The 10,802-nt window shown below is 32.2% G+C and overlaps 1 long non-coding RNA gene across 1 annotated transcript in view; it reads left to right on the plus strand.

The window, feature by feature from the left end:
- LOC141395346 (uncharacterized) overlaps window positions 1–7,803 on the plus strand; it is a 47,577-nt gene extending 39,774 nt beyond the window's left edge. The window contains exon 2 of the long non-coding RNA XR_012410614.1: window positions 6,487–7,803. This is a non-coding gene — a long non-coding RNA (uncharacterized lncRNA). The remainder of the gene's footprint in view (window positions 1–6,486) is intronic.
- Window positions 7,804–10,802: the final 2,999 nt, after the last annotated feature.

Below are 10,802 nucleotides of genomic sequence, written 5' to 3' on the forward strand. Positions count from 1 at the left end.
AGAAAGACCATAAAAAACTTGTTTACTTCAACACATTTTTACCCGCTTTTGTGTATTACCACCAACACAGCTTCCACGTAAATTTTTTTTACGGTCCATGTTATGAGATCTTTGCTAAAATCTTCAATCGACAGAAATATATTCATATTGCATACAATTTATTTACAGTTCGCGATTTATTAAATGGTAAACTTCAATTTCAACGATTGTAAAACTTTTTTGACGATTACCATATGTATGTATATGTTTGTACTAGAATATAATAAATATTTCAAAAATGTTCATGGTTTACTCATACAACACTGTCAGTTTCTATATGCTGGTATTGCAATTCATGGTAACAAATATATATGATATAATAAATAAATTATTTCTTATTAAATATATGTTTTTATAAAACCACTATGCTTCTCCGACGTTTCCTAGTAACCGGATGTAACAATTGAAGGTTACAACTAATCTTTCAGTGATGGAATTTATCGCATCACAAAGCGAAGTGGGGTAGTGAAAGGGTATGTCACAACACATATGATTTCATATAGGTATAAAGTATTTATTTTATTCAGCTCTTTTTATATAAAACCACAATGCTTCTCTGACGTATCCTAGTAACCGGATGTAACAATTGAAGGTTGCAGCTAATCGTTTAGTGATGGAAATTATCACATCACAAGGTGAAGTGAGGTAGTGAAGGGGTATGATAACTTTTCAGAAATATTTGTGTGTTAAAAGATAAGTAGCCATTAATGTTTATTAATAGTTAATTATCATTTTACTTTGATCAAATATGCATGTAGGTCAAGTATGGAAATTTCAATTTCATTAAAATATGTTAAACAGATAACAAACAAATCATTTCAATTACTTAAAGACCTCTTTAAATTTAACGACCTTATCACATTTTCTAATCAAATGGGCGTAATTTGTAATTACATACATTAATGTTTGCTTTTAATTAGAAGCTAATGTGTGTTTATGAGAACAACAAAAACATACATATCGCTCATTTACTCAAAGAGTGACACATCTACAAAAATCCAGTTTCGAGAAAAACGCCGATTGAAATTTGACTTCCCAACTTAAAAAGATTATTACACAAAAACTAAAATAACTTCTTGGACTATATTTTTTAAACAGCTAGCCAGATATCAGTGCTAAATTTCTGTGCAAGACCAAACAAGATTTGAAGTGTTTTAGTGCTTCATAAATTCAAAAATTATGACAAACTCGTAGTAAATGTGTTGTAACTCGCTGAGTTTTAGAGATATCAGCATAAAATTGAGCACAAGATAAAAGAGAAGTCGTAGAAAAAATAGAAGTTGTTAACACAGAAAACGCATATTTTGAGTTATGTCACTCTTTGAGTAAATGAGCTATATGTATTACATACAAAAAACAAAAATACAGAGAATTCGTGGAATATTTCTTGAGAGTATGTATTTGAAAGAAAATTTATTAGCGCCAAATACAGTTTGTCAAGCAATTGTTTTCAAACTGAGAAAACACTTTTCATGCATTAATTAGCAAAAAAATTACAAATAATTGTAATAAAAATGTCGTTTTTTTACAAGAATTAGTTGGTTTGGCTTGTTTAAGACCAGTTTGAATTTACAAATAAAGATTTAACCAACGTAGTTCAACAATATTAGCCAAAACCAATAATTAACATGTGATGCAAGGTGCCAAGAAAATATTTTCAAAATGTAATTAAGTTTTCAAAATACCAAACACGTATCAACAATATTAGGCATAAAATATCCTTACTAAGAGGGTTATAGGTCTCAAGCCGGGAATATCTGAGAACTAAGACGTTTTATGAGTTTTTTTATATCACCAGACTGCCATCAATTATAATAAATGTTACCTGCAGCAGATCGGTTGCCGGGTAAATGCACAGAAGGACCATGAAAACGAGACCAAGTCGATTAAGATGCCTGAGAGAGTGTCCTCTTTCAGCCTAAATATACTTTTTACATCCATACCGTTCCTTCCGTTTAAAATTTGTTTAAATTTATTGAAATTACATGTAAATGTCTGTGTTTTGTACCCTAAGTCTTTATACCAACGAGCGTATATACAAGGTTTATAACTATTCTTTTTTCCCTTGTACAGCATGGACAAATAATTGAATATAATTGAAATTGAATATAATCTTCAATATGGGACCCTTCTACATAAGTTTAATATACGAGTTCGCCAAATCGCCATTTGTTTTAATTTCAACACGCTTCATATATTTTTTTATTTTGCTCTCTAAGAGATTTGATCATGATAACTTCTGATTTGTAGCCGAACACATTACTAGGCTACGCATACGAACATTAAGGGTTGTTTGCACACAACCCTCGGATTTGTAGTCGGACAAACGCGCTCTTTGCCACTGTACACATAAATTAGTAAGGAATAATATAAGTAGTTATTTTTGTTTACATTACTTTTTAATGGGTTACATAATAAGTAACGGATCAGAATGTTTGCTGCGAACTTAAATGAAGCAAATGTTTACCAAATATGTTTGTTCAACAAATTAAAATCATTTTTTGTTATGAAAAAAAAAAAAAAAAAAAATTATCAAATGGTCTTTAGAAATCGCTTTTTTGTCCGAATAGACCTTAAAACGCATTTTCGCTATTACATGGTACTGGTGTGTTTTTGTTTACACTTTCAAATTCGGCCTTCGTAATATTTATACCCTACACCACTATGTGGAAAGGGTATTATAAGTTTGTTTTGTTAAAAATTCATGTAACACCGCGAAATATTCGTCGGAGACCCCCAATGTGGTATACCAATCTTCATATCTCGACGAGATAAAGCGATTTTGAAATGCGAGTCCGTCCTTCCGTCTGTCCATTATAAATTGTAATCAAACTCCAGGCCGCAATTATGGACCTATCGTCACAAAATTTTGTATGGAGGTCGGGTTCAGACCAGAATAGATCCTTATTTTTATTGGTGATGATCGTGATATATTTAGCGGGTGAAATGGACCACAAACATACTATGTATCCAAATTCGTAATGGTTCTGAAGGTCGCAATAAAAGTCCGATCAACGCGAAATTTTAAATAATGTAAGAGTATATGACAAAGAAGAAGCTTGCAATATGAGATGGCGATCAGATAATATTTAGAGGGTTAAATGGACCATAAGTTTTGTGTGAAAATTGTTAATGTACAGCTTATATCTTTATTCTTGGAAGAGACATTCCGAGCAAGTAAGTTATAATTGTAAGACGTTCTTTTGAACTTTCCCTTGATGTCAATTACGTTGATGTACGTGATCAGATAACACCGTTACAGCCTAATATATCCAGTTTTTTGTTTGTAGTCTTATCATAAACAGGCTAGACGTCGCAATTACAGCTCAATTGTAACGAAAATTTGCACGATGTAAAGATTTAGGTTGAAGAAAATTAATATAATTTGAATTTGATGATCTGATACTATTTAGCAGGTGACAGAGATAGACCATTACTTTTGTATGAAAAATATACAAATTTTATTTTTGGTCCATATTTTAATTTCTAGAGGGTATATACCGGCAAATTAGCTTACATATGGCAAAATAACTGCTGACACTTCCCCTGATGCAAATTGCAACAATGTGTCTGCTAGGTAGCGGGCCTACTGCCTAATATATAATGGCTTTTGTGCAGAGAACCACAATTTCCTCCCATAATACAATTTGTCTCTATCATGAAAGAGAATTTTTCAGTTCAGTCGTCCAAGATGATTTTTTTTTGTTGGAAAGCTTGACAGCACGGTGAGCCTTAACTAATTTTAAATGGAAGGTGCTTACACCTCGGAAGTTTTTGCTGATTCTGAAACTACAATGCTCCTAGATGAGAAATATCATGAAACAAAAAAAAAAAATCGCCGGAGGGATTTTAAAACAAATCGCGATTTAAGTTCTTAAGGTTTTCACGATTTTGCTTAGAAACCGCGGGTCCTATGTAAATAGGCCTAAAGAAAGTATTGTAGCTGTGAAAATTCTCCACAAGATTGGTATTTATGATATGTTCGTAGGTTTTACCGTTTTTGAGATAAAGAAGTTCAAATTGAGACAATGCAATAACTGCAATAATGCGGGTCCTATGTAAATAGGCCTAAAGAAAGTATTGTAGCTGTGAAAATTCTCCACAAGATTGGTATTTATGATATGTTCGTAAGTTTTACCGTTTTTGAGATAAAGAAGTTCAAATTGAGACAATGCAATAACTGTATCGCTTCCTTATAAAACAATGCCATTACTGCAATTTTACTAACTAAACGTATATATCTTGAAAATTGTACAACCTAGGAAAAAATAAATCATCCAATCTTGTAGAGAATTTTCTCAGCTTCAACATTTTCTTTAGTCCCATTTTGATATAACTTGCGGTTTTCAAGCAAAATCGTGAAGATTTAAGATAAAAACCTAAAAATTTGAATTGAACCTCTATATCTCAAAAACGGTAAAACCTACGAAAATATCATAAATGCCAATCTTGTGGAGAATTTTCACAGCTATAACAATTTCTTTAGACTCATTTCAATACGACTTGCGGTTGCCAAACAAAATCGTGAAAACAAAAAAAAAACCCTAAAATTGTGATTTTTTGATCGATTTTTTTAAAAATCCCTCCGGCGATTTTGTCTCTTTGTTTATTTTTCTCATCTATGAACATTGCTGTTTCAGAATCCGCAAAAACATCCCATGTGTAAGCCGTTTTCATTAAAAGTTAGTTAAGGGACACTGAGCATGATATTGTTTTATAAGGGGGCGATACAGTCAGTGCATTGTCCCAATTTGAACTTCCATATCTTAAAAACGGTAAAATATACGAAAATATCATGAAGGCCAATCTTGTGGAGAATTTTATCTGCTACAACATTTGTTTTAGTGCCATTTACATAGAACTCGCGGTTTCCAAGCAAAATCGTGAAAACCTAAAGAACCCCTAAAAATGTGAACTTAAATCGCGATTTATTTTAAAATCCCTCCGGCGATTTTTTTTGTTTCATGATATTTCTCATCTATGAGCATTGTAGTTTCAGAATCAGCAAAAACTTCCGAGGTGTAAGCACCTTCCATTTAAAATTAGTTAAGGCTCACCGTGCAGTTTTTAGCTTAAGCGTACTCAGGACAGTTTGACATACAACCATGTGTTGATTTGTTTACAGTAGCTTGATTGAGACACCTCCAAAACATGGTTTTTGAACGCTTTTACAGCATCTTCTGGCGATTGTTGCGATTTTCGGGCTTATACGCATAGTTCCATGAATCGTCACCTGTATCTATCTTATAATCGTCTTTTGAAATTTCTTTCACCGATATACACGGGATCCGTCAAGAAAAACCCCATTTTTGGCGCCAAGTGTTCATGGAACATCAAATGTTAGTTGGTGGAATAAATACCCAAGGATGTCTCTATCTCACAGTACATAACATGGCGTGGCACTATCCGTTCACACACGGCTTAATTTCTTCTGCCACAACGACCAGTTTTTCATAGTGCTAAAGGATGGTCCTTTATCGACATACAAAGATTTAATTTGATCGATGCACTCTTGCCGTGATTACCCACGTCTAAAGTTGTGAAAAATTATCGGACGAAAACGTTCACAAGTAAATTCCATTTTTGTTGCAAAGTGATTTTTTCAAGCCACTGTAAACAACACAACACATGGTCGTATGTCAAACTGTCCTGGGCATGCTTAGGCTATAAACTGTCAAACTTTTGAAAAAAAATGTCAAATGACGCCTGGCGACACTGCGTGTTGCCTAGGTCAGAAGGTTTTTTAGTGCTCCTCGTATTAAAACTTAAAAAGATTTTTGTGGGAGATCACCTTATAATTAAGATTTTATCTTAAAAACTCAAGAAAATATGATACACGGATACGAGGTTGTAAAAAATCCATAACCCTTATATGCATACCTACATCAAAATCCTATCCGATTTTCTTAAATTTTTGTAACGTGTCGCAGTCGTTTAAAATAAATTCCTTGGAAACCTAGTGCCCAGAGATAGTTGTCGCTTGTTAAATTTTGGAATTGAATTCGCCTAGCTGCACGATATTTCTGGTCATACTATGACCGTTCATATCAAAGGGACCTATCAGACCACAATAAAATTATTTGTCTTCAATATTCATGGTGGTTGATTTGAAACTCCTAATGACTACGCAAGATTTTTAAGCGCTGAGCTAATCCCTAAAGCATAAAATTTTAGCACTATTTAGATTCATTAATTGGACGGAAAGTCCGTTTTCTTAAGCTGAAACAGATTTGGGCCGCAAAAATCCACATTTATCCATTATGCGGTATTTAAGACAAAAAAACTATATTTGCAATATTGTTCATGACAGGATCGACCTCATAGCCTCAATCTACATTTTTTTAATATTCTCACAAAACAATTATACGTCACTTCATTGCTACCAAAGTAGATTTAATTTGATTATTGAAATACCTAATTAAAACTTTTCACTTTATTTATTTTCAGATATTTCCCCCAAAAACGAAACCAAAATTGTCATAAACTTTTTATTGCTGAGCATAAGTACATCAAAACTGACTGACTTACATTCTTCGGCACAAGGAAGGAACAAAAATTCTACTAAATCAAATCAACTTCAAAGTGAACTTAATCAAATTAATGGCATTTCCATAAGATGCTTAAAGTGCAGTGAATAACAAAAATCCACAGAATAAAGTCAACACAAAGCTCTATATAAGAAAAAAAATTTAATTGAAAGTGAAAGTAAAAGAAAACGCAAAAGGAAAAGAAAAAAAAAATTAAAATCAATATTTGGAATGTTGAAGAATTTTCTTCTAGATTTGTGTAACATTTTGGGAAAAATCTTTAAAAAAGGAAGAAACATATCGAAGACGAAAGTGCAATACAGTAAAGTAATCCACAGAATTGTGTGAAAAGAAAAATCAAATCAAAATCTACTTACAAAACTGAAACACATGTGGTTTCATTGAAAACAGAAACTCTCAAAGGTATTACTTTGGCTCCACAAAGAAGTGACCAAAAAAGATTGTTGTAAAATTGATTACTCCAATACGTACTTGGAGGTAAGATATGGGAAAAGCTACATTTTCACTATATCAAAAAAGAGAGTTTAAATAGTGTAAGTTACTAAAACTTCTACTAATATAATAAAAAATCATACCTTTTTATTCAAATATTGACACAAAACTAACAATTAATAAAAGCTAATTCCAAATTATAGAATGTAATCCATTCTCCACCCCCACAAATTTACTATGCCAAAAAAAGTTTACAACAAATTAAATATTTAAAAACAATAAACATTGAATGTCGAAGGCCATTTTAAAAATGCCATTATTTACACAAATTAAATCAAACATTTTAGATATTTAACTAAATTATAACAAAAATATTCCATAATCAATGAATAAACCACAAAATTGTCTATGGTTTTGTGTGTACATGTGTGTGTGTGTCCGTGTGTCTATTTGTGGATCTCCTGTGCTCTTTGATTAGTGTTTAATTAATTTTTAATAGTACATATTGTATATACAATATATTTGTGTGTTTATTTTTCTTGTGGAATGTCCAATTAAATCATATATCAACAAATAAAGCCCGCATAAATTTGTGTACAAAATAAAGTAGAACAAAAAAAATTAAATTAAATAAAGTTTGAAAATTTGCCGAAAATTAAATGTTGCCGTAATTAATGAAAAATTAAAAGTTCCATTAGCAAGCAGTGCGTTTAATGAAAAGTGAAATAAAAATATATTTAAAAAAGCCTAATTAAGTGCATATTATAAAAGCATTAAAATCAAATTAAATTAATTATTAATATTTAACATAGAATATTAAAAACAAAAAGCTTTCGCTGAATGCCGGAAAAAACAAGGTAAGAGTCAATGTTTGTATTGTATGAAGAAAACACGATGTAACCGCTATTTGTGCAAAGTTACAAATTGCAGTCTAAACATCAATTTTAATGTCTCAAAATAGCCACATATGCTAACGTATATGAGAAGAGGAAGTTGTATTTACTGTTGTTTAAAAGTACTGTTAAATGGTTGAAAATACAACGTCATTTGGAAGTCTAGCAAATACTTCTAAATTTGTGAGTGAATCATTCTACTCTTGAGTGAATCGTTCTAAACTTCAGCTGATAAAAACTTTTGAATAAAATATTCAAAAGACACTACGTCTTGGATAAATTCTAAGATGCTTATACAGGTTAGGATATCAATCATCTAATAAATAATTTCAGTAGCAAAGGTAGACATCTTTGATTAAAGTTCAGGCAATATTATTCAATAATCATGTCAATCTCATTCAATAATAATGATATTTTATTATTTTTTGATCTCTCTATAGAAAATGTATTCTACTCTTATCTTCTCAGCGCAGTGTGCCTATTTTGCATTTTTGCAGGTAAATTTACATATTTTTGCATTTAGCCGCAATTATCATTTTCCAATTATTACAATAATTGTTTCACAAACATCCCAGGCGGGACAAGGGAGACTTCTCTAATATCAATGAGTGCACCCCGATTCATATGGGACCTACAGTTTATCGCCGAGTCCGAACGGCGTGTCCTAAGACAACACTTGTAGAGAAGTTTTACATGGCTGATATACTCAGGAAATGTCGCCAACATTACTGAGGGGTATTTTGTCACCGTTGAAAATTTGATGTTGCCTAGCCGGGGAATCTAACCCACAACCTTCTGCGTGCAAGGCGGGTGTGCATACCATTGCACCATGGTGGCACCCACTTTTCAATCATTAATTTAGCATATTTAGCATTATTCGAAATCTCAAATATTTTAGTATTTAAAAAAAATCTGATAATGATTATTGTTTAAAAATATATATATGGCATCACAGCTCAATAGAAAAACTGTTAGAGCAGCTCAACACAAACCTGCACCATAAGATGGAGGGTATATTAAATTTGTAATACCAAAGTATATATTTTCTTGATCTGCGTAAAATTCGAATTGTCGATTGCAATCCCGTTATCTTTCGAATCAATTGAGATAGAACGCTGAAATAAGCACATTTGTTTGTGGTCTGAACTTAGACAACATTTGGACATGCTTTTTATTTTTATGTTTTTATACACTACACCACTATGTGGGGAGAGTATTATAAGTTGGTTTTGGCCAAAAAGTTTGTAACGCATCGAAATAATGGTCGTAGACCCATACATATATGGTAAAAATATTTTACAACCGATGAATCCGAGTTTCACCCATTCAGAATTCGCGAACTGTAAACATATTGTATTTACACTATGCAACACTCAAAATGCAAACAACTTCTAGTATGCATTTTTTGAAAGTACATATTTTGACTACAAAAACCCTAGTAGGGTTTTGTCCTGTCAGATCCAGTTCAGATTTTATGGCCTCATCTAAACCGGGCTAAATCTACACTTTTTTGCATTTATCAGGCCTTTATCTCAGAAACGAATAGGAATTTGGCCTTGCTGTCTTTAGCAATATTGTAGCCCTATACTAGTAGAACTTATCTTTTGAGAAAACCACATAAGAAAAACTCCATCTAGGGCATCAAAATCTATAAAATATAGAAAATTTTGCATAATTTCTGAAACTCTGGTCAGTATCGTCTAAACTATTTGGAGTTGAACCAAGTAACCTTTTGCAAAGATCTTCCAAATACAGTTCTCAACAATTCATTAGAACATTCTGAAACTCTAAAATGCTTACTTCATGTTGTTTCAGCGGTATTTTGCATCATATCTTTTACTGCACGTATTTCAAACACAGTTCACACCAACAGTTTATTCTCGCATTTCGGATTTCACTACATTATTGACATTTTTATTAAATCGTCGTTGAAAAATGTACTGAAAACAACGGTATAGAGGCATTTTACAACAATGACATGTTCTGAAGAGTTGTGTATTACATTCCGGGGAATATTTTTCCAAAAGAAAATATTCAGAAAAAATTAACGGGTTTAAAGATACGATGCGAAATTTATAAAAATTGTGGAATTTTTGCATATATTTTGAAATTTGTGGCAATAAATGTAGTTTTTCGGGTTCATTATTTCTCAAAAAATTTTATTCTTGTCCTTATCAACAAATTTGCTTCAGAGGTCAGAAGAAGATTCGCATTGATTTCAGAGATATAGCCCCGAATTTCTTTAAAAACTCAATATTTAACCATTTTTAGATGGGGCCATAAAATCCGAGCTGGATCTGACACAACAAAACCCAACTAGGGTTTCTTGTCGTTTGGGTCTGTACTTTCAAAAAATCCTCAGTTCGAATTGTTTGCACAAGATCAGCTTAAAAATGTTGCACAGTGTTAGTATGACTGAAATTCTTTAAAATGAAGTTTTTTGGGAGAAATCCCAAATTATCGACCATTAAAATTAATATTCGTGGAAGCTGTATTGGCATCAATGTAGAAAAATGGGTTGAAGCCAACAAGTTTTTTTATGTTCCCTTCCAATTTCTGGTTTCACCTTACATTTTATAGACCTATGCCCAAACAAAGACTCAAAGAATACTCCATGGACAAAATGATACTAGCGCATGGTTTTTCGATATATCCACTGCATCCACCTAAAAGTGATGCTGACATTTTGAAGCCGGAATTTCGGGATTTTTTGAACTTTTTAATAATCCGGACGCGCAACAACATAATATTCAAAACTCATAATATGATTTTAAAACTCGAGATTGTACATCGTTTAATGTATATCTCATGAGTGTGCTCCGTAGAGCATCCTAGTAATTAGAGTCCAAAAGCCAAAATTTAATGCGTCAATTTTCTTAAAAAACCTATT

This window comes from Musca autumnalis, unplaced genomic scaffold (assembly GCF_047663935.1).
Source record: "Musca autumnalis isolate F117 unplaced genomic scaffold, ASM4766393v1 scaffold_2, whole genome shotgun sequence".
In the NCBI taxonomy this organism is placed as follows: Eukaryota; Metazoa; Arthropoda; class Insecta; order Diptera; family Muscidae; genus Musca; species Musca autumnalis.